The following is a 23,071-nucleotide window of genomic DNA, read 5'->3' on the forward strand; positions in this document are numbered from 1 at the left end:
GCCAAACACAATTATTGTACACCTTTGGCAACATCCTCCTCCATCCTTGCTGGCAGAAACATAATTAGCACCTTCCATGCAGAAACCAGAATATTGGCATCTCATACAGTTCATTGTCCTGTTGTACAGACCTTTAAGAAGCCATACCTAAAATGCTATGAATCCCAAGAATTGTCACTAAGTTCATGTCAGCATTGACTGCGTATAAACCTACAAGACCCCAAATAAACCAATAATAATTCACTCTTACAATACATAAAAAGATAGCAGTTGTATTATTCCCCAACAAATGAGATCACTTAACATTGCAAAAACATGCGTAAGAGGGATGACATTCTACCATGTGTTGTGACGTTTTCACACATTGTCCCATTGCACATGGGGAACCCCACTTTTCACTTTTTAGGGTTGTCATTTTGTTAGTTTGCTTAGCTTCGCAATAGTTTTTTAAGCGTCGTTAGCCTTTGCTTGTGAGAGGATAGGTTTTGTCAGGACAAGGTTGAGGAGGTGTGTGATGGCAATCATGCAAATGTTGTTAATGATGCTAAGTTGCTCAAATATTGCAAAGTTGTCATCAAAATTGTCAAAAATGCAAGAAAAGTTGCAAAATGTTGGAGTGGTGACGGAATTGCAAGTGCTTCATGTAGGTCTTGCTCTACAATGTCAGAATGATCACTAAAATTGTTAAGAGCAACAAATGATGGTCGAAGTGCATACTGTTGTTGGGAGTCCCAAGGTTGTCAAGTTTTGAAAGTTACATTTAGGTCTGTGTTTGAGCTATCTAAATTTTTGCACTAACGAGTACAGAATAATGCACAACTCTCTCAAACTCCGACCTAGGTGAGACAAGTAATGTCCCCTTCTCAGTTCTAGATTATGGATGGAGTGTTAGCCTATTTTGGAAACCCGTAGGCTAACCAGAGACTAAATTAGGGTTTATGTCTTCAGGAAGGTTTTCAGAGAGGTGTTTGCAGGAGTTCTATAGTTTTCTCTCTAGATTCTTTCTGGGTTTTTCGCGAGCTTTAGGAGGGTATTACATACATTCCAATCAAAGAAGATTTCTGAATTTACTATTTTTAGTAAATTGCGACAGGCTGACGACTGCTTTCTTTATAGGGTTTTTTTTGGTTTTTTAGAGCTCCAACGTGGTTTGACAGGCAAATTCTTCGGAGATGATTTCTGGACTTACTATTTTTAGCAAGCCATGATTGCTGCTCAGAATGTGATGAAAATGACTTTTGACACACTATTTTTAGTAGTATGCTATTTATAGTAAGTACTATTTTTAGTAGTGCTATTTTTGGCAGGGCTTTTGCATCTCAACTAAGTGGCTGTCTGGCAATGTTATTTTTGGCAGGATCCTATGTTCGAACTCAGATGAATATTTTCTGCAATGTAGTTCAGTACCTTGGCCTCAACTCATTTTGGCAATATTCAGTTTTTGGAAGGAAAAAGTATTTTTTTAATACTTTATTATTCCCTATGGCCTAGACGTAATTTGTGTTGTGACATCAAGGGGTCGCCATGGTGTTTTTTATTAAATTATAACTTAAGGCAACTTGAACGATTTTCTAACTAAGATTGCCTAAGTTATATTATTATTTATAAGTCATTGTTGAGCACTCACTTTACACATTATTGGCAATTTTAATAAGGTGACTCTGCAATGATCTTAGACGACTTAGAGAAGGGAAATATTATTTTTATCCTAAGTCTATTTGGCGAAATATTCCACCTTCATATTGAGACGCCAAAGTAGAATTTCATCAATATTATTTTATAATCATTATATTTATCAAAGTGGCGATTAAAGGTGGATGTGACTTGGGCGATTTGGTGAGGTATTGAAATGAAAAAAATTAAAGGAAATTTGAATGCCATTGTTTAATCCCATATTAGAGGGAGAAGAAATTCGATTTGGGGAGAAGGTTATAAATAAGTGCCTTGGCCTTCATTTGGGGGATCCATGAAGAAAATATAACGAAGTGCTGCCGAAATTTGGAGTGAAGCTTCGGGGAATGCATACCTCCTAGCTCCCGCTTGGTTTCTTGCTTGCAATATAGCAACTACTTGAGCTTGTGACTGCTCTTCATTCAGAGGAGTAGATTTGAGGAACAATGTTGCAGATTTGTGTATCAGTTTCAGATATTTGGAGTGTTTTCCGAGTATTCATGTTGTTGGTTGGTGTGTGTGCTGAAGTAGAAATCTGTTCGTGGGTCCCTGTGTGTTCACCAAGTTATTCTGGGTATTGGCTCTGATTATTCTTTCCCCTAGGCGATGGAGTCTACCAATTTGCGGATCCTCATTTGCTGATTTGAATTTTATATTGCAAATCGTACTTCCCAATTGGGCCGTACCATTCCTTGGCTGCCTCGGGTCATGTGCTGTTTGGTTTTCGCGCCTATGATGCAGGTTTGAGGTTCTAGTTATATCGTCTCTGTCATATCTCTCATTTGCTTCTGTTTTCAAGTCATTCGGAGTTGTTTTGGGCGAGTTGTCAGCATTTTAGTGTGTCCGTAGCTTGCTGGTCTATGTTTTCTAGTGTGTTATTGGTATTTTCAGAATTCGAAGTTGGTAGTGTGAAGAGCTTTCTTGGTATGTTTAGCTTATGTTGGTTTGGGAGTGAATATATATTGTTAGTTGCAACTATTGGTTTGGTTGTTAGCAATTGAATAACTATGATGAATCATTTTTATAATGTTAGTTAGTAGTTCTAACAAAAGAAGCAAAAGTCTGCAAAAAAACCCGATTAATCACGATTTTTATTGAATCACACCCGGCAATGATTTATTCCCCTAAAAAATCACGGATTTTGCTTAAAAATCATTGAACGCCAGTCAACAATTATTTAGCGTATTAGTCGGCTAAAAATTGCATTAACATCGTGACTAAACGTGCGTTAAATCAGAAATCATCGTGTTGTAGTTTGCTGCAAACCACGACCCCCATAAAACTCTAAAGAGTGCCAACAATTCATATAAAAGTAGACCTTGTCGTTTTTCGGCCATGACAGCATGCGAGATTTGTTTGGGACTGCGTACATTATATTGATTCAAAATTGCAAAAAAAGCATTTAAATCCGACGAAAATGCTAAACACAATTCGTTTGGCCTACAAAGTTTCGACGGCTTAAGACTTCGTAGGTACTTTCCCATAATCCAGCAGAAACTTTTGCAGGTAGGGTACATATTTATTTTAATTTTAAATTATTAATTTATAAGATAGAATAAATTAAATATTTATTAATTTAAAAAATCTTTTACATTTTTAATAATAGAGTTAATAATTTTATTTTATTTACATTAAGTTTTTGTTAGAAATTGTAATGCTTACGATATTACAATTTAATATTATTTTTAATAAATTAGAATTTAATATTTTAATATAGTTAATTTTTTATATTAACCATCATATAAACAACAGTTACAAAATTCGAGAGTCTTGGTTGGACACCTTGCAGCCAGCTATAGAGTTAGAACATAAATTGCAGGAGCTATATCAGGCGGGATCACGAGTCATGATATAAGTTCATATACATTGGAGCTGAGTTACAAAATTACACAAAATGATAGACATATCAAAATGCATCATGGGGTATACAACTAACTAAACACAAAGGAGGAATCAGGATCATTGTTGTCGCCCATAGGGGGGAGCCATGCAGTCCAACCTAGCTCTCCCTCGTACCAGATCAGCACATTTCCTTCGGCAAACTGACCTCTGAAGGGGTGGGAGGGTAGTCCTTCCAGCTCCAACTCACTGAAGTCTTCTCTCTGTTGCCGTGCCTCCATCTCTTGCATGAATCTCATCAGCCCCTGTTCAAAATGAGTTTTGTTGCTTCCCATGAGATCCCACGTGAAGCCATGTGAAAGCTCTCTAATGAAGACGAGGGTAGTTCCATTCTTTAGCCACCTGTCAAATTTGTCTTCCTCCAGTCTTAGTACCACTGTGACCTGCATATCAACAAGGTAGCGGATGAGTCTCCTAACAGACTCAATGAGGTTCTGTTGTGACCATTTCACACATCGCCCCATCGCAAATGGGGACCCCCTCTTTTTGCTTGTTTTTCGCTCGTTTTCGCTTTCGTTTTTAGGGTTTTGTTAGTTTGTTAGTTGTCTGGATTTCGGGTCAAGCCTTAGGGTTTTTATTTTTGTCTTTTCAGGCCAAAATCCAGTCGTTTTTGAGAGCTTTTGAGCTTCCTTTTCTAGGATGCAAATTTTGAATGCAATGAGTTCGCCAAAATGGTCTAATTTTCAATTGGAATGTTGATGCAGAGCTCAAATTTGTCTAAGTATTGAAAGTGAAATGTGAATTTTTGTCCGATTGAATATTTTGACCAAATTTTGACCTTTTTTTATTTTGATCCTGGGCATTGGAATTGATTTGTTTTCACCTCGTGAAGTGTTAAAATGTGAAAAATCATGTTATTTTGGCCTGTAGGAGCAAAATCGCTCCTGTCCCTCAGTGAAGGACGGGAGCTCATTTTCAAATATCTCATCATCCCTGCAGAGTCCAGACAAATTTCAAGTTGGAAGTGATGGAGAACGGCGATATCTTTCCATTGAATATAAATTGAAGATTTTTATGAGCACAGAAATGCCTCCAGGAGGGAAATCGCTCCTGTCCCTCAGTGAAGGACCGGAGCTACAAATCAAATTTCGCCTTGTCCTTGCAAGATTTCGATGACTTAACAATTTGAAAGGGTCCGAAGGAAGATGCTTTGCCAAATGAATATAATTTGAGATGCAAAAATGAAGGAGAATAACCCAGAATGCAAAGTTCGCTCCTGTCCCTCTCCAAGGGACCAGGGCGAGGTACCTTGTCGCTCCTGTCCCTCTCCAAGGGACCAGAGCGATTTCCTTCATTAGACAGAATCCAGGCAAATGTCAAGGCAAGTTTACGTTCAAAAACAAGGGAAAACATGAGATGGACGCATTGAATACAAATTGAAGATTTTTTGGACATCCACAAAGGTCCTAAATGTCTAGTTCGCTCCTGTCCCTCAAGAAGGGACCAGAGCGATTTTTGATATAAATGATTTTCTTGCAAAGTTACAGATGATGTTAAGGCATGAACGAATGGAGTGAAGAAAGACGAATCCGTTGAATATAGACTTGGAACCTGATAAAGTGATATAAAGGCTACAAAAGGAGGATCGCTCCTGTCCCTCTCCAAGGGACCAGGGCGATACAATGGTGATGTTACTTCCTATGCAAGTTCAAGGTCGATCCAAGTCAAGACAAGGTGGCGAGGGACATTTCAAGGCGTCTTTAGCAAGCACAAACATTAAAAGGTCGTCACAATGATGAAATTCGCATCCTAGGACATAGATCGCTCCTGTCCCTCTCCAAGGGACCAGGGCGATATTAGATGCATTGGTCATTTTGTGCAAGATTTACGTAAGAACAAGATTTCATAAAGTAATGCATGGTCCAAGGCATCGTTTGAAGATAAATGCAAGAGTTTTTCAACGTCCAAACATTGCCAATCAAGGTGAAAAGCTCCCATCGCTCCTGTCCTTTGGACAAGGACCAAGGCGATACTATCAAAAGCACTCATTTTCCTTCAAGATCCAAGCTAGGCGAGGTTAGGTAAGGTGAAGGACGACGTTTGAAGGACATCACAACAAAGATCAAGGTTTAAAGTTGACAAGGTCAAGGAGAAAACATGGATCGCTCCTGTCCCTCTCCAAGGGACAAGGGCGATGATCCCTTTAATACGCCCAAAACTTCATGCGAGCAAATGGAATAAGCGCAAAAGACACGAACAAAGGATGTTATTCGCCAACAATAAAAGATCGAAGTTAAAAGATGCAAGATGGACGTGGAAACAAGAAGATCGCTCCTGTCCTTTGGACAAGGACCAGGGCGATGTACACTCAAAAGGCACTTAAGCACACATGCAAAGCAATCAAATGCGAAGAACCTATCAAGATGATCGATTTTCAACGTGGAGATGAAGGAGTTGGACGTAAGAAATGCAAAATCAGGACAAAAATGTTGAATCGCTCCTGTCCCTCTCCAAGGGACCAGAGCGATGAGGTACGTCCCTTCCTTTTTCATATTTTGGCGCCAAATAAACAAATTTAAATTTCCTTAAATGCTAAATCGATTAAAAAATTGAAAATCCATTTTTATTTAGCATTTAATATGGCGTTATCTTTTATTAATTATTTTTGCCTTAATTAAAAAATCGAAATTTGCAAACGCAAGGCATTAATAATTAATTAATTAATTAATATAAAATCGAATTTAGAGCGCTCAATTAAGCAAGTCGGCGTTGTTATTTTATTGCAAATCATTTAAAATCATTTTGAAAAATGGTTTTATTTATCAAGTCGGCCTAGGGGATGAAAAGGTGTGAGCGCTATATATAAGGGGAGTGAAATGTTCATTTTCACATCATTATTTTTTTTTATCCTTTCACATGCGATCTTGAAGAGAAGGAAAGAAGTGCTATTTCAAACCAAAGGTGGCGCTAATATCATCAAGTGTGGAGTGTGAATTGCGTTGAAGACCAAAGGTGGTGCGAATTTCATTCATCCAAAGGGTGGCGCTTTATACATCAAGGGTGGTGCGAACTTGAAGATCTATTTGATGCGATTTGTCAAGGGCGAATTTGAACATCCATTTAAGACAAGGCCAAAGGCGATACTTGAAGATCACATTGAAATCCAAAGGTGGCGAAGTCGATTTTGAGGAGACCACATTGAAGACTATTTTACTCCTCCAATTTTCCCTAGGCGATCTTTTCCTTTTTGCATTTTAGAGTTAGCTCTCTATCGAGGTATGGCGATTTAATTATTATTGCTTTATTCATTCATCGTCGTATTTCAAATTTTGAAATTTTGAATTTTGAATCTCTTAGCTCAATCGTTGTTTTTTAGGAAATGATAACTCTAGAGACTTATCATGACGTTTCCTAAAAACTTCTCTCTCTTATTTACGCTATTTATTGCAAAATCTAGTTCTTATAATGAAATGTTGTGTAGGTATGGCAACCCCAAAGGCGGGAGCATCCACCAGCCGCTCAGCTCTCATGAAAGAAGATCAGAAGACCGAAGAGGTGGAGACCAAGATCGTGTCGAAGTGGAGCAACATTGGAGATACCAACTTGGGGAACTTTAGCACGAAGAAGTTCCGAGAGGTCCCTTACATCGGCAAGCCATCACCTGTCGCCCGGAGAATAATAGAGAGTGGCATCATTAAGGCGGCCGGTTTTCCTCCAGCTATTCAGTGCCACGAGTTGATGATCGAGTGTGCCCGTCACTACAATCCACAGTCCAGGACAATTGTGTCCAATGAGGGAAACACTTTGGCGTACCTTTCAGAGGAAGCCATAAGTGAAGCCTTCCATCTTCCAGAGCACAGGGACATGATATACAAGAGCATTGAAGGAGCCAGATCAGTGTACGATGATGATCCAGATGCTTGCCTAAGCATAATCAACAAGAACTGGCTACTCAAGAGTCGTCCCCGTCTAAGCAAGGTACCGAACACACCACACCGGATTGATTTCCAGGAGGAATACAGAGATTTGATTACCATGCTCAACAGAGTTACAGGAGCACCTCATGCCTTCTATTTTGAGAAGTGGATGTTTTACTTCATCCAGGTGATTGTTCAAGGAAAGGGTACGATACATTGGGCTAGGATAATTAGCCATTGCTTAGACGTACAGTTGAGAAGACTCAGGGCTACTAAGTCCTTCCACATGAGTTCATACGTCATCTATGCCTTAATCAGGAGCGTTGAGTACGCAGGACTACCTCACAGAGGAGTGATTGGAAGAGGACCCGGCGAGGTCAGAGCTTGTGAATCCTATACCTACTTGCATCATCCGCCAGGAAAGAACTACAAGTTAGTCAATGATACTTTCACGATGAACATCACAAGGACATTGCAAGGTGGAATTCACAACAGATTATCTCAAGATGCCCAGGAGTTCATCAAGAGGTACGGTGCTTGGTTCATTCAGTTTCCCAAGTTCACTTACATTAGAGTGCATGGATGTCCTTTACCTCCATACATGTTGCCGAGGTACCCGACAGACAGAATTGTGTTAATTGAAGTAACAAGGCAGTTGGCAGCATATGTGAAGGCATTCAGACACAGACATCAGAATGGAGTCCAGGTACCTATTATTTTGGGTAATTCAGTTGAGGTATGTCCTAATGTCTTAGCCATGGATGACGCAGAGAAGGAGTTAGCCTTGTATTCTTTTTCATCTTTTGCTTGGAGAGAGAGCTTTGATCCACATGGACATTTAGAGGAGACGGTCGGTAGAAGATTTAGACATGAGCACCAAATTGAAGATTTTATGATGAACCTCCTAGATGATCTTGAAGTGAAACGTAAGATACATTCTAGATTGCCTTTGGATTTCATCAGGAAATGTAGGATTTACAGAGTGGCCGACCAAGCTCAGGACAACGGCAGGCACATCCAGTCTTCCTATGATAGAGAAAGCAAAACAATAAGATTGGATTGGAATGAGCCCGAGGCCGTGGATTTAGATGATTTGATGGCACCAGTCTTGTCTTGTACTCGCGGATGGGTAGACGTTCAGCATCAGAAGTTGAGAGAACAAGGCATAGCTATGTCTTTTACTTTGGAAGAAAAACCAGCCGAAGGTGGAGCCAGTGTTAGTGAAGGCAATCCTAATCCTAGGAATTCAGGTGAAGGTAACCTTCGGTGTGCCAGTGAGGGCAATCTCCATTCGAGAGGTTCAAAGAGAAAGGAAAGATCAGAAAAGAAGGAGTCTTCCAAGAAAAAGCAAGGTGCCAACAAAGATCAAACACCAGGTACTTCTTCCAGACCGGAAAATAGAACAGTTCGAGTGGAAGAGTCCATGGAGTCGATGGTACAGAATGACAGACAGGAGGAAGGACAGACACAGCATGTTTCGTCAGATGGATCTCTCCAAGATTATGAGTTAGAAGAAGATAATGAAGTAACATCTCCTCCCAGACAAGAAGAAATAGTACATAAAGAAATTCAAGTTCAAGAGACAAGATCGAATATCCCAGATTGGTTGAAGGAAAGATTAACCAAGGTGATCGTAATTGAGGACGAGGACAATGCAATTGACTTAGAGAGCCTTGTTGGACGTTCACATATGACAACAGAGAAGAAGAAGGCTACAAAGATGTCCAAGATGATTCGAGATGAGACTGGGTCTAGAAAACTGCAGATAGCTACACCGGCAGCAGATAAATATGAGGGTGAGATCCTAGCAGAGGATTATGATATACAGACTTTTGAGTTAGGACCATCCACAGCAGAGCAGACTTTAGATGATGCCACCGACACATTTGAGGCATTGAAGGACAAGCTTAGAGAAGAAGTGGAAAAGAATAGAAAGCTTGAGAGAGAGAGAGGTGCATGGAGGACATATTTCAGTCACATCAACGAGCCTTTGGGACGTCAGGATCCAGTTAGATCACCAGTGCAGGCATTGTCCCTTCAATCGATCAATGAAGCAGAAAGATTCAGGAACCTGGTCCAGCGTACATGTAGTTGGATGGATAGATCTCATACAGTGGCCATAGAGTTTGTTACAAGGATGTCGAAGATCATTCATCAGGCTATCCAAGTTCTTGAGATTATCCACAGATTGATGGCAACAGTAGCTGCATTTGCCCATACCAAGGACGTTGTCATCCCTGTCTTGAAAATAATAAGACATACATGCAGAAGAATTTTAGCGCAGGAGAGGATCTTAGAAGGTGATTCTCACAGTTTGTTTCAGTGGTCAACCTTACTCCATATAAAGAGTGTTCTCTTCGAGGACATCAGTGTTAGATGTGGTCAAGTTGAGGAGGTGATCAATCCGATCCAGGACAAAGTATTTGAGGTACTTCGTACCATTCTTGGCAGAAGGATCGAGGTCGAGACAGATGTGGATATCCAGGAATTTGAGGATAGAATCAAGATCATCTTTCGCAAGGACGCAGATGTTACAGATGAGCAGTATGATCAGATGTATGCCACCATGCTCCTGATTGATAGAACGAAGGAACTTGAACCTACTTGGGACGCAGCTCTTCTAGATGCATTCGATCAGGTCATTCACTTAGAAGAGAGTATCAAGAATCTTCCCGAGATTCCAATCACAGAAATCGAAGGAATCGTGACAAAATTCATTGCATATGCTAAGAAAGAGAATTGGAAAGGGAATAAGATTCTAGATGAAATGTTGTTACAGATGACATGACATCTTATTTCTCATTGGTTGATACCTCCTAGATTTTTGTGCCGAATTTAATATTTGGCTATGCATTTAATATTGTTCAGTAAAAAGGAGGTCATTTGTAACAAACCCTAATTAGGGTCTAGGTGTCATGATCTTGTCCGTTGATTTATTTTCAATCTGGACCTTTCATTGTAACTGGGGATGCTATTTATACCCCCATTTTTCATTTCATTTGGTAATAGTTAATAGTCGAATAGTCAGATAAGAGTGAAATAGAGAGATTAGAGTTAGAAGCAATTTTTATTTTGTAGCAAGATTGAGTCTTGAAGAGAGAAATTCAAGCAATTGTTGTATATGATGACTTGGAAATCAATAAAATATTGAAGTTATGGTGTTTTGTTGCAAATTTCTTAAGTTATCTTCATGGTTGTTGGATGTACTTGAATCACGCTCTATCAAAGTAGTTTGTTAATTTGAAAGACTAAGTGTGGGATTTGATATTTGGTAGGATTCGCAATCCAAACCACTAGCTTCTTGCTGATTGTAGGAACGCCTTGCGTGGTCGACTGGAGAACATTTTGAGTCCTTAACCTTCAAGCATTTTCGTATCTAGGATATGTACCTTCGTAGTAGTGTCCTTGGTCTTTGATGCATTGAACATCATTATTACCTTAGAAGATCGCACTAATTTCAATTGAGTTGTTATCTTATGGCAAAATTGAAGTTGGTTGAGTCTTGCCAAGTCTCGTCCATGCTAAGTCATTCATAGGGTTAGGCTAGATTAGACCTCTTAAACCCTATCTTTTGCTTTTTTTTTGAAAGTTCCTTTAGTTTAGTAAAATCTTCGAGCTTTGAATACGTAAGACCCCTTGGAGGAAACAGCAAATCACATCATACCACTAAAAAGCTTGTCCACACGTGGAGACCCCACTAAAAGAACCTTGGAGTCCATCTAACTGATCCTTTTTGCAGATCTTCAGCAGTTAGAGACTATTTTCTCAAGAGAGGATAAGATGCCTATTGGTATTTTATTCTGTGTATGATTGTGTATAAAATACACGTCAACAGGTTCCTACTCTTTCCATTAAACACATCATCATTCCTAAATTTCCAAATGATCCACAAAATTTCCAAGGAGAGAGCAGACCAGAAAAGATTAGCATGTTTGTTGCCACCTCTAACATAACCAAATACCATCTCATCAACAGTAAAACAGTTGTTATTAAGTGAGATACCAAACAGATTCCAGACTTCTTTGGCAAAATGACAATTAAAAAAATGTGGTATACAGGTTCAGGGACACGACAAAATTTGCACAGTAGGGGGTCACCATTGCTATCCTTAAGTGGTAGTTTGTGAAGCAAGAGTCTCCAAGTAAAAAATTTCTTTTTTGGTTCAGTTGGATTAGACCAGAATCTCGAGAGGCTAGTATGCCATTGTTTTGAACCCCAGGATAGGTTCCAGGAGCTGTTAAGGTGGTCAAGGATATCCACAGAGTCAGAAAGGGCCGAGTAAATCATTTTGGCCTTGGTTAGCAGGAGGGGAGAGCCATCTATCCAACAGAGGGAGGCTAGAGGGGAGGGAGAGGAGGGGATAGAAGAGGGAAGAATGAGAGCAAGTGCAGACTTAAGGATACTTTAGGTTCTGGCCTGGGAGAGGGGAAGGTTGAATTTAGAGCTGAGAGATTCCCAGGACATCAAAATGCCATCTTCCAGAATCTATTCAAATGTGATCACTCCCTGGTTGTTCCATTTGAGGGCAGAGCATCCTTGAAGACAAGCAAGTTGTTTCCCATTGTGCAGAGCATTCCACCATATAGACCTTCCCAGATTGAGAGAGCCCTTCTGATCTAGGATGTCTTTATTGTTGATGTATTGTCTAACATGGTTCCAAGCCTTCCATATAGACTTGAAGACTTCTTACCCCGCAGGGGAAACCTCAAAATTCCCAGCAATCAGGTCTCCAATGGGTAGGTTCTTCCATTTTTTTCCAGTTTTTGCGGTTAAGCGTTGAATATTGTTTCTAACAAGCACTTTCCAGGGTTTGTTTCCATCAAGGGCTTTACAAATCCATTTGGCAGCCAGAGCAGTTCCTTGAAGTTTGAGGTCTTTGAGGCCCATACCTCCCTACATCTTAGATTTGATACACCAATCCCATTTGACAGCATGTTGCTTCCTTTTGCCCTTCCCATCTGACCAAAGGAAGTTCCTGATTTGTTTTTGTATGTAGTTGAATTGGTAATTGCTGAATAACCAGGTTGAGGAGCAATATATGTTATATGAAGATAATAGTTTCTGACAGACCTGAAAATGACCTGCTAGGGACAGGAAGTTCCGGTTCTTTTGTGAGCTTCTTGTCAACCTTATTTCTACACCATTCCCACATTTCTTTCAAGTTCGGGGAGACAAAGAAGGGGATTCCCATGTGGTATCTGGGCCTCCCCACTTTAGATCAAAGTTAGATAGCCAGATAGGAGGAGAGTCAATCCATCCTAGTAAGGTAGATTTATGAAAGGCTATTCTACTACCTAAGGCTTTGCAAAAGATCTCAATGTTGTGAAGAAGATGTGTTAGGTTTTCCTCCTCCAGGGAGAATAGAATAGCTGTTTCATCCGCAAACTGGATATTAATGATTTCTTCTTTGTTAGGGAGTGAAATTCCTTTGACCATAGGGGATAGGCTGAAGTCCTTTAGTATATAGTGCATAGCATCCGCAGCTAGGACAAATAGGGCCGAGGCAAGAGGACACCCCTGTCTGATTGATCTAGAGAGAATGATGTTATTAGATTTTAATCCGTTTACTTCCACAACTACATTGGCATCACTAAGTAGTGTCTGAACAATCTTGCAGAAGGACTCCGGGAAGCCCAGACTAGCTAGCATCTGAATTATGAATCCCCAATCTATCCTGTCATATGCCTTCTCAAAGTCTATTAATAGCATAGCCCCATTCTGGCCGGAGACCTTCGCCCATTCAAGTGACTCCCAGTAGGTCACCAAGTTCTCAAGGATAAACCTGCCTTTAACAAAGCCTGTTTGGGTAGGGCTAATAATTTTTGGCAATGTTCCAATTAACTTGTTTGCTACTACTTTGGCCAGTATTTTATAGGATACATTTAGTAGCGTGATAGGCCTCAAGTTCTTAATCAAGGTCTTGTCTCCCTCCTTAGAGATGAGCTTGATAAGCCCTTGGTTGATCTCTTTGCCTAGGGTTCCTTTCGAAATAGCCTCCAGATATAGGTCATGAAGGTCTCCTACAATCCATTCAATGTTTTTCTTATAAAACTCCACTGGGAATCCATCTGGTCCAGGGGATCTGTCATTGCCCATAGAGGAGATGGCCATAGCAATTTCCTCTCTTGAGATAGGGAGCCCTACAAACTCAAAGTCCTCATCATTAAGTTTGGGTGGGGTCAATTGCTTTAGGAGCTCTCTAGCATGTTTCTGGTCGCCATTTACTTCATCTGAGGTAAAAAGGTTCTCATAATTGTGGGAGAAGCATTTTAGGATCCCCTAGGAGTCTGTGATGTCATTGCCCATAGAGGAGATGGCCATAGCAATTTCCTCTCTTGAGATAGGGCGCCCTACAAACTCAAAGTCCTCATCATTAAGTTTGGGTGGGGTCAATTGCTTTATGAGCTCTCTAGCATGTTTCTAATCGCCATTTACTTCATCTGAGGTAAAAAGGTTCTCATAATAGTGGGAGAAGCATTTTAGGATCCCCTGGGAGTCTGTGATATGAGTGTTGTTATCCCATATAGCATTGATATTCTCTTTAGCCTCCTTAACTTTGAGCATATGGAAGAAGAATTTGGAACCCTTGTCTTCTGAGTCCAACCAATTTAGTTTGGACCTAGTTTTTAGTCCTTTAATTTTTTGGTTCTGAAACTTCTTGAGGTGATCTTTGACTGTCATCAGAGTGCAAGTGAGGTTTTCATCATTAGGGGAGTTCTGAAGATTCATTTCCGCAGTACATAGATCCTCCTGAAGTAATCTTTCTATCCTCCTAGCATCCTTGGCCTTCTTTTTGCCCACTGTTTAACAAAGGATGGTCCAAGTTTTAATATTTGCATTCCATTCATCTGTACTAGAGAGCTGGTTCATATTCTTTTTGTTAAACAGTCTGATAAAGTCTAGGGCAGAGCGAAGGTCCTCATCTTCTAGGAGTCTAGTATTGAGGATGAATGAGGGAGATCTAGAGGAGGGGGAGGCAGCTGGGGAGAGGTCAATCCCCATTATTATTAGGTGGTGATCTGATAGGGTAAATGGGGAGACATGATAATGATCTCCATTAGGGCCTTTGTCAATCTCCAAGTGGGATTTATTGAAGTAGAACCTGTCCAGTCTGCAATAGATCCTTTTATTCAGTTGTTGATAGTTGCACCAAGTGTACCATATAGTGTTCAAATTGTCTTTTCTTCCAGCAATAGGGTCAAAGAGATGCAGTTTATTGATCATTCTATCCCATTGAAGCCTTTCCATTCCCTTCCATTCAAATTTGCTGCCCCCTTTTTTATCACTGGCAGATTCAACCATATTGAAGTCTCCCCCGATAATCCAAGGAATATCCTCTAGACTTGTTAGCCAGTTCTATAGTTCTCCCCTTTCTCTGTAGTCATTCAGGGCATAGATAGAACAGATTCCAAACCTCTGGTTCCCCATCTAAATAGAGACCCATATAGCCCTAGCACAGGGGGATTGTCCCTAGTTAACCACTTTGTTGGCCCATCTAGGACTAAGGAATATGGCTGAACCACCTTTTCCTTTGGTATGGTCTGTGTAATAAGAGATAGCCTCCCTCCAAATACATTTGAGACCAATTTGCAGGGTGAAGCCCACAGCTTTTAGCTCATGCAAGAGGAGGCAATCCATATTCTTATGTGCATTAAGAAATCTCTTTATGATGTACTTCCGATCAGGGGCCTCAAGGCCCCTGATGTTCCAGGAGATTAATTTCAGCATGATTCACCTGTTTGGGGTGGGTCAGTTTGGGATTTAAATCCCTCAAAACACTTGGGCCTATCCTCTTTGTTTGCTATATTGTTAGCATCAAATGCAATAGAAGAGGAGAGTCTACCTCTCTTTTACCTTGCCTTGGAGATTTGTTCAGGACCTAGGGATTCCTTCCTATTAGCACTATCCTTGTTGTTTTTAGGAGATCTCTATCTCCTAGATTTCCTGTGTTTAACCATAGTAAATCCATCTTGTGAAATTGCCAGCCCTTGTTCAAAATTGGTGTTCATAGGAGCGAAGGGGCCTATGTTGGATTCCACACATTGAGTTGCAATTGGCTCTGCCTTCAAGGCAATAATAGGGGTGCTAGCTGTATAAGAGACATCACTAGCAGGGTCTCCCCTAGAAGCCTCTAAAGTAATGGAATCATCTAGAGGGTTTGTTGTTGCCTCCTCCACCGTAGGTCTTCCCATTTCCCCTTGTAGGGTAGGGGATTCCTCAGTATTGAGTCCAATGAGTTCTTTGCAAGTGGGTAGTTCAGGGTCCTGGGCCAAATCCCTGTTAATGGTGTCTGCTATATCTGGAACACCCCTATCAATGTCCTCAATGTCAGGTAACTAACGCCTAGAGGCTTCAAATTCCATTTTTTGATTGAGAAGGTTTTGCTCAAGAATTTTCCTAGCTTCCATTGCTTTTCTCAGTTTTTCCATCACAAGTTGTTGGGCATTAAGGGTCCTCGAGGTTGAGAGCTGAGCAGAGGTATCAACTGTTTCAAAGGGGTTGAAGGGGGGAGGCTGAGCAACGGCGAGGGCCTCCTTGATAGCATTTCTGTAGTCTACGATGGAGTTAGCCATCGAGGGGGCCGAGGAGGAAGAGGGAAGGTTGTGGGGGAGCGGAGAGGCGGAGGGAGGAGATGCAGGTGGGGGGGAGGGAGGAAGGGACGTGAGGGAGGGACAAGGGGGTAGGTTCAGAGGGCACGGCTTTAGCTGCAGGGGGGTGACCGGAGGCCCGAGTCTTAGCCTTAGAAGATTTATTTGATAATAATGGACATTTACTTCTAAAATGGCCGCTAACTTGACAAAAATGGCAGGCATCTATTACACCCATATACTCAATTGGACAACAGTAAGTTTTATTGTTAAGGTGAATAACAATCTCTGCAGGGTACATCATACCTGGTTTCAAGGCAATGAGAAGTCTAGCATCAAGATGAGGGAGTACCGAGGGGGAAGAGTCGATTTTACAATTTTCCCCAAGGGTTCCGCAATTTTATCAACACAGGACCAAAGGAAAGCTGGGACATCCTTAATGGTTATCCATTTTGGGTAGGAAAGGGTAAGAATTTCATTGTTACAAGCCTTCGGGTCCCAACGAACAGCCCTAAAAGATGAATTCCCTACCGACCAAAACTGCTTATTTACAATTTTGCTTTCGGTTTCCTTATTGTCCAAAAAAATTAAAAACAAGCCCTTTTGAACCATTCTACAAAACGAAAAAGTGAAACCCTAGTTTATTGACCCACACATCTTGCAGCCATTTATTCATATATTGATGAGATGGTAAGTTATTTACATCAAAGACAGCGACAAAAATTGTTGAATCCCTAAGTCTAGAAATCTCAGAAGAAATGGCAGAGAGCATTGAGTCGTTAGGTTTAATGGTGATGCATTTGGAGGAGTAGACCTCACCTTGTGATCTCGCGAGATTGCTTTCATCTTCATGGTGGAGAGCGGCTTCGAACTTTGCATCGTCAAGGAATGAAAACCGCTTGCCCTCCACCGCTTGGCTGAAGGTTTTCCGATGCTCCCGACCGTTCGCAGAAGGAAGAATGGGCTGTTTTAGGTTATTGGGGCCATCTTTATTCGGCTCCATTTATTGCAGGGGGAGTAATAAATAATTCGAGGGATTCCCAGTAAGGCTAGGGAGCCCTCACACACGGTAGCGTCCTGCAACCAGTGGCACCACCGAGGATCGTGCCCTAGTTGCAGAGCACGTCTTCAAAAAAAATTAATATAGTTAATTTAATTAATAAACTATTAGTTTATGAAATTTAACATATTTGAACATTAATTAAATTTAAGAAATATAATATTATTTTATTTGAATTTTGTTAAAATTTAAACTTATCAATATTTAATATTTATTACAAATTATTTAAATTTTTCATAATTATAATTTACTATGTATAAATTTAAAGAAATGTTAATAATTTATTTCTTTAATAATTTAACAAATTCAAATACTCAAAATTAAGTTTAAGAAATATAGTATTATTTTATTTAATATTAACAAATTTAATTATTTCATTTTTTTTTAATTATTAATATTTAATTTTTTAATATTTTTAATTATTCGATTTTTTGCCAATTTTTTTCTGATTTTTTCAAAAACTTATATACTTTTGATTTGCCTATTTTTTGCCCAAACATTTTTTGCTACTATGGACTACTAACAGCACTTCTATTGATTTCTCTAGCCCCACTGCATAAGTGGAAGAGGTTGGCTTCACCGCCTAGCTTTGGATAGTGATTTCTAGTAATACTGATAATCCATGTTTGCATTGTAAAGCTGATTGGTAGTACTAACAACTATCTTTTGGATTGTTGCTCTTTGTCGCACTGCATAAGTGGAAGACGCTGGATTTGCTGCCTACTTGAGTATTGTAATACTGTCCTCCCACTGCATAAGCGGTAGAGTTGATTTGTAATTTCATTTCTAGTCCTCCCATTGGATAAGCGGTTGAGTGATTGCAATTTCAGTTTTGGATTGTCCTTGGTTGGTTTACCGCCAAGTGATCTTGTTGTTTAGAGCATCCCGTTGTAGAAGCGGAAGGGGTTGGCTTGTCGCCCAACCATTGTAATCATTTTTAGTTATTTGCATCCAATGATCCCCTCAATACTGTATGCTCTCACCTTCCTAGATTGGGCTCTCGGTGATTAGAAAATGGAAGGGTTACTTTCAGCAGTATTTGGTTTTCATTTCCTAACCCTAACGAGTATTGTGTTGATTGTAATTGTGAAAAAATCCAAAAAAAAATTAAGGGGGTTATTACATTTGAGCTAGCTGAATTTTTGCACTAAAGAGTACGAAATAATGCACAACTCTCTCAAACTCCGACTTAGGTGAGACAAATAATGCAAATCTCAAGTAAAGTCTACTCTAAGATTGATAGGAATACAAAATTAAGGTGGAGCCAGTTACGAGGGAATGCGAATTTGTCTCAAACTTTGACCTAACTTCGTGCAAAAACTTATTATATAAGTCTGACTTTGCAATGCAAATTCAGCTTGAACTTTGACCTAGAGCATTGCAAGAATGATACAAACTCTGATTAGCCTTGGCATTGTGCAAACTTATTTCAAACTCCAATCCTCTTTACACACAACTTGCTAGAGGTCCAACCTAGGTTTAGATTAATGCAAAAACTTCTTAAATCCCAACCTAGGCCTGGAGAGGAATGCAAACCATGCCAAAAGTTTGCCCTTATGTTTGAGTGCACAACTAATATATGAAGTCCGACTTAGAATAATGTGATACATTGCATATTTAATTCAAACTCTGATCCACCTTGTGCAAAAGCTTGTAAAATTCCAACCTCGCAATGTAAAAATCATCCAAAGTCAGACTTGCATTGTGCAAAACATTTCCAAACTCCGACCTTGCATCAATGTACATCTCACTCAAAGTCTGACCATCATTAGTGCAAAATTTCCTAAAAGTCTGACCTGCATTTGTGCAAAACTTGCTTAAATTCTGACTTGATAATGCACAACTTTTCCAAAGTCTGACCTCAAGATAGTGCACATCTTTTGCAAACTCCGACTTTGGTGAAAAAGGATTGCAAAAACTTCTCAAACTCTGACCTAGAGCAATGCAAAGTCTTAACAAACTCCAACTAGAATTGCATTAATGTAAAATCCTGTCAAACTCCGATCAGCATTATTGCTGATCCTCATCAAGCTCCGACCTGCCGCAATGTGAAATATTTTAAAAGTCCGACTTCAATGCAAAAATGTTATAAAGTCCGACCAACATAATGTAAAACTCTAACAAAGTCCGATCTATAGGAATGCAAATTCAATTCAAACTCTAATGAGCAGATCAGACTTCCAATTCGCAGTTGAAGGCCCTAATTCGCACTAACCCTAAGTGCAGAGCAGAAGTAAATAATTTACAAGTGTGAATTTGTAGGTCCTAATTCGCACTTACCCTAAGTGCAGAGCAGAAGTAAATAATTTACAAGTGTGAATTTGTAGGCCCTAATTCGCACTTACCCTAAGTGCAGAGCAGAAGTAAATAATTTACAAGTGTGAATTTGTGTTTAGGCGGGAGGAATTTGTCACTTATTTATGTCTCTGAGCTATATTTCTTTTTTACCTTGCTGACCTTCAAGCAAAAGCAAATCAAGACATACCATAGCCGAATTGTCTTTGTGCAAGCATGTCATCCAAATGCACTCATTCTGTGCACTTTCCCCCCTTAAACCCGCTCAGAAGAAGTTAGGTGAAAGTCGGCCCATTTCAAGGGAAATTAACTTTGAAAAGGCATAAAACATTAACTAGCTGACCTGAGGAGATAGGTCTTGTATCTGAAGAGTGGTATAAATAAGGTTAAATCCATCATTTAAAACTGCAATCAGGCCTAATTCGCAGTAAGAGCAGATTAATCCTTGGCAAACAAGAGGAGCAGACCTACGAATTTGAGGAGCAGGAATCTAGATCAAACTTGAATAAAGACAAATTATATCAGCAGAAATGTCAATTCCAGATTTTAAGAGATTTTTTGAAAGCATAATTATTGTTGTATTAAGAGTATTATTTTATTATTATCATCACATCATTTCTCTTAATTCTAAAATGTTTTCTTTTCAGGTTTGACATAAAGAAGGATGCAAGCTGTGATAACGAACCGTGTTGGAGGATTCAGGTGTAACAAGGATTTCTTGACATTACGAAGGAAGATCAGCACAATACAAGATTCACATTTCAAAAGGAAGAATTCAAGAGGGACAGCAAGGAATGAAGAGGCAAGTGTAGAAGACAACACAAGCTCAAAGATTGGAACATAGAGGAGGGCTTGTATCATCAAGATCTACATTTCATTAAGACTTTCATGAATATCCAGTCACCCAAGGAAGCGATTCATTCAAGTCTGAATTTGATGGTGGCCATGACTAGGTCCTAAATCCCACTCTAACGTGCAAGAGAAAGAAAATCAAGGACTTCATCATGATAGTGGACATAGGATCATTGCAACATCAAGGTCAAGAATCACACTAAAGGAAGATAAGTTCATTGCATGATGAACACAAAGGCGACATAGGGATAACACATGAAGGGATTTGAGTTTCAAATCATCAAGGAGAACTTCACAAGATTACACAAGGAGACTGCACAAGAGGGAAGTCAACACATATACATCATATCATCAACAATGCAACACCAAGAAGGCATATCAACATGAATATCCGGATGGAGCAAATGCACAAAGAGGAACATATGATTATCTTGAATTTCCTTCGGAAATCCAAGAATACTTGTCATCATAAGGAGATGATCCCAGCTGTGCAATATGAAGATGCCCCTAGATCAATGTAAGATTGAGGCAAGGAATTCTAATCAGAGCTACAAGATGGTGAACAAGGTCACGTACATTGTTAACTAAGTAAGATCAACTATGGGCAATAACATATCCCACATTTCAAGAGGATGTCAAGACAAAGAGGCAATCTAAGATGAGAAATCCAGGATGCAGAATAATGCAATTGAAGGTCAAAATTCCCAACTTAAGAGGATTGAAATGTAAATGTAATCAAGGAAGCAGATAGTTTTAGAAGAGTTAATCAAATTTTGAAAGTTGATCACTTAGATGATGCAATTTGGGAACACGCCCCATCTTCATCATATTGAACTTCAATAATGTTGAGTATCAAGAGATATGCCTCAATCACAAACACTTTGTGATGATCTACATGCCAAGTTGAGGTGGCATCCTAGTCATCACCAACACACTCAGGTTTTGCGACATCAACATGTCCAAGTAGATTGAACCCGATTTATTCAAGGGTGGAGCAAGCGACACATGGCAACACATAAAATATTGTTTCACATACCTAACCTATTTTCTCATTGGTCAAGAAAAGGAGTTTGTATAACAAACCCTAATTCGGTTTCATTGTATAATCTTGGCCATTGATTTGAGAATCAATCTTGGCCCTTGAACTGCAAGGAGATGTTGTAATGTCCCCTTCCAGCCAATGATCACTCTTGGTGGAGAATAGCCTATTCAGGAGGCTTGTAGGCTACTTTTGGCAGAATTAGGGTTTCCATCTTTCTAGAGGATTTTGAGCGAGAAGAAGTTGGAGTCTGGGATTTCTGATTGTGGAGTTTTTCTGGGTTTTCAGAGAGCTTCGCACTGATGGTACATGCATTGCATTCAGTTGAGGTTTCCATACTATTTTTAGTATGTAGGGTCTGAATAGCACATTTTTCTAGGTTTTCCGACAATATGACATGCAACTTTATTTGACAGCTCTTCAGTGGACTTACTATTTTTAGTAAGTAACAGTTTATCCCGGTTTGTGCCCTAACAGAGTCGGGAGTCACTATATTTAGTAAGTGTGGAAATTTTTAGGGTTTCAGTCTAGTCTGGCAACACCGGCTATTTTTGGCAGTTATGTGATGGCTCAGTGATTCAGTTCTATTTCTGGCAGGCATAGTTTAGTTCAGAATGTAGTTTAACAGACTTGGTCATTTATCATTAAAATGACTTAAAGTTAATATTTTTATGACATTTGGTCTGCAAAATGGTGTATTAAATATTAATACTTTGTCCCAAGTTTAATATTCAATTATTAAATTGGACGACTTAGGAAAGAGGGACAAGTATTTTGAAATATTACTTGTGGACATTGGAAAAGTTTGAACTTGTCTAGGAGAGGAAAAAATACATCTTGGGTGGCCATATGCTGGTGTAATGAAATGAAATGCAGAGCTCATTTGGGTGAAATGAAATGTCATGTAATGTGGGCGAATTTGGAGGTGTTGAATTTGAATTTCGGTGAGAAAATGTTATAAATGAGAGCTTGGGCTCTCATTTGGATATATTTTGAAAACTTATACTGTTATGCTGTCAGATTGACTCCAAACTTCTTTGAGGGTGAAAACCTCCTAGGGCTTTTTGCAGTGTTGAGTGTGACACATCACTCCTAGTTGCGGTTCATTTTTGGATTGCTTGTTTTGATTCCTGTGGGTAGCATTTGTTGGAGTATGAGTAGCTAACGGGACTAGCAAGTCAATTACCTAATGTTGGCGACACAAAGCTAGGGCATGTCAATCTAGAAGATTTTTTAAAAAAGAATTAATAATCCCAATACCGACCCAATTACCCAAAAAATGATAGAAAGCGGTCTAGTAAAAGCAACGAGGTTTCTGGCTTTAGTTCAATGTACGAACCTAGTTTTAGAATGTATCAACCACTACAATCCAGAGACCAAGGAAATTATGGCTGTTGATGACCACCTGCTGATCACGATAGATAGGGACACCATTAGTTCCAATTTAAGGTTGCCGAAAAGAGAAGAACATGCAATCTGGTATTTTACTTTGTCTCATGACCATTTCACTAAGAAGAAAAAGGTTTATAAAAACGTTATTGCAAAGGATTGGCTAGCGGCTCCAAGGAAAGGAGTGTCTCATTTACCCAAAAATCTACATAAATCATACTTTAAAGATGAAATTGCAAACATTATAGTGTTACTACACAGGCTACGTGGCAATGAAAAGGCTCACGATTTCAAGGATTGGATGTATTTCTTTGTACAGGTAATTTGTGTTGGGGAACTTTACCTGAATTGGGCTAGTTTGATTTCAGATAGGTTACACTCTGCCTTGACCAAATTTTTCTTTCATGAGACTTTCTCTATG

General features: G+C 39.6%; 1 protein-coding gene across 2 annotated transcripts in view; it reads right to left on the bottom strand.

Annotated features, from left to right (window-relative positions):
- The window catches only part of LOC131075952 (uncharacterized), a 239,990-nt gene that overhangs the window by 103,261 nt on the left and 113,658 nt on the right, over nt 1-23,071 (bottom strand). The gene's annotated exons all lie outside the window — the stretch shown is intronic.

The sequence above is a fragment of the Cryptomeria japonica genome, chromosome 9, assembly GCF_030272615.1.
Source record: "Cryptomeria japonica chromosome 9, Sugi_1.0, whole genome shotgun sequence".
Taxonomy (NCBI): domain Eukaryota; kingdom Viridiplantae; phylum Streptophyta; class Pinopsida; order Cupressales; family Cupressaceae; genus Cryptomeria; species Cryptomeria japonica.